Below are 2104 nucleotides of genomic sequence, written 5' to 3'. Positions count from 1 at the left end.
ATAGTTGTGGAGTCTGTAGTTGTGGAGTTTCTAGTTGTGGAGTTCCTAGTTATGGAGTCTCTAGTTGTGGAGTTTCAAGTTGTGGAGTTTCTAGTTGCGGAGTTTCTAAATTTGGAGTTTCTAGTTGTGGAATTTTTAGTTGTGGAGTATCTAGTTGTGGTGTTTAAAGTATTGGAGTTTCTAGTTGTGGAGTTTCTAGTTGGAGTTTTTAGTATTCGAGTTTCTAGTTGTAGATTTTCTAGTTGCGGAGTTTTCAGTTGTGGATTTTGTAGTTGTGGAGTTTCGAGTTGCGGAGATTCTAGCTGTAGAGTTTCTAGATGCGGAGTTTCTAGTTGCATAGTTTCTAGTTGTAGAGTTTGTAGTTGTGGAGTTTCTAGTTGCGGAGTTTCTAGTTGCGGAGTTTCTAGTTGTGGAGTTTCTAGTTGTGGAGTTTCGAGTTGCGGAGTTTCTAGTTGCGGAGTTTCTAACTTTGGAGTTTCTAGTTGTCGAATTTGTAGTTGTGGAGTATCTAGTTGTGGTGTTTCAAGTTGTGGAGTTTCTAGTTTTGGAGTTTCTAGTTGTTGAGTTTCTAGTTGCCGAGTTTCTAGTTACGAAGTCTCAAGTTGTGGAGTTTCTAGCTGTGGAGTTTTCAGTTGTGGAGTCTCAAGTTGTTGAGTCTCTGGTTGTGGAATTTCAAGTTGTGGAGTTTCTAGTTGCGGAGTTTCTAGTTGCGTAGTTTCCGGTTGTGGAGTTTCTAGTTGCGGAGTTCCTTGTTATGGAATCTCTAGTTGTGGAGTTTCAAGTTGCGGAGTTTCTAAAATTGGAGTTTCCAGATGTGGACTTTGTAGTTGTGGAGTATCTAGTTGTGGTGTTTCAAGTTATGGAGTCTCTAGTTGTGGAGTTTAAATGTCGAGGCCCGTGTGCTCAGATTTGGGTGCACGTTAAAGAACCCCAGGCGGTCAAAATTTCCGGAGCCCTCCACTACGGCGTCTCTCATAATCATATGGTGGTTTTGGGACGTTAAACCCCACATATCAATCAATCAATCAATCAATAGTTGTGGAGTTTCTAGTTGTGGAGTTTCTAGTTACCGAGTTTCTAGTCGCGAAGTCTCAAGTTGTGGAGTTTCTAGCTGTGGAGTTTCTAGTTGCGGAGTTTCTAGTTGTGGAGTTTCTAGTTGTGAGGTTCGTAGTTGTGGAGTTTCTAGTTGTGGAGTTTATAGTTGTGGAGTCTCTAGATGTGGAGTTTCTAGTTGTGGAGTTTCTAGTTGCGAAGTCCCAAGTTGTGGAGTTTCTAGTTGTCGAGTTTCTAGTTGTGAGGTTCGTAGTTGTGGAGTTTCTAGTTTCGGAGTTTCTAGTTGCAGAGTTTCTAGTTGCGGAGTCTGTCGTTGCGGAGTCTCAAGTTGAGGAGTGTCCAGTTGTGGAGTGTCTAGTTGCGGAGTTTTCTAGTTGTGAAGTCTCAAGTTGTGGAGTTTCTAGTTGCGAAGTGTCTAGTTGTGGAGTTTCTATTTGCGGAGTTTCTATTTGCGGAGTTTCTAGTTGTGTTGTTCCTAGTTGGGGAGTTTCTACTTAAGTTTATAGTTGTGGATTTTCTAGTTGCAGAGTTTTGAGTTGCAGAGTTTCAAGTTGTGGAGTCTCTAGTTCAAGAGTTTCTAGTTGTGGAGTGTCTAGTTGTGGAGTTACTAGTTGCGGAGTGTCTAGTTGTGGAGTTTCTAGTTGTGGATTTCGTAGTTGCGGAGATTGTAGTTGTGTAGTTTCTAGTTGGGAATTTTCTAGTTGCAGAGTTTCGAGTTGCAGAGTTTCAAGTTGTGGAGTTTATAGTTGCAGAGTCTCTAGTTGTGGAGTTTCTAGTTGCGGAGTTTCTAGTTGCGGAGTTTCTAGCTGTGGAGTTTCTAGTTGCGGAGTCTCTAGTTGTGAAGTCTCTAGTTGTGGAGTTTCTAGTTGTGGAGTTTCTAGTTTTGGAGTTTCTAGCTGTGGAGTTTCTAGTTGGGCAGTTTTTGGTTGCAGAGTTTCTAGTTGCGGAGTTTCTAGTTGCTAGGTTTCTAGTTGCGGAGTTTCTAGTTGTGGAGTTTCTAGTTGTGGAGTTTCTAGTTGTGGAGATTTTGGTTGCGGAGCTTTTAGTTGTG

This window comes from Rhipicephalus microplus, unplaced genomic scaffold (assembly GCF_043290135.1).
Source record: "Rhipicephalus microplus isolate Deutch F79 unplaced genomic scaffold, USDA_Rmic scaffold_30, whole genome shotgun sequence".
NCBI classification, from domain to species: domain Eukaryota; kingdom Metazoa; phylum Arthropoda; class Arachnida; order Ixodida; family Ixodidae; genus Rhipicephalus; species Rhipicephalus microplus.
The sequence above is the reverse complement of the archived record's forward strand: the minus strand, read 5'-3'. Positions refer to the sequence as shown.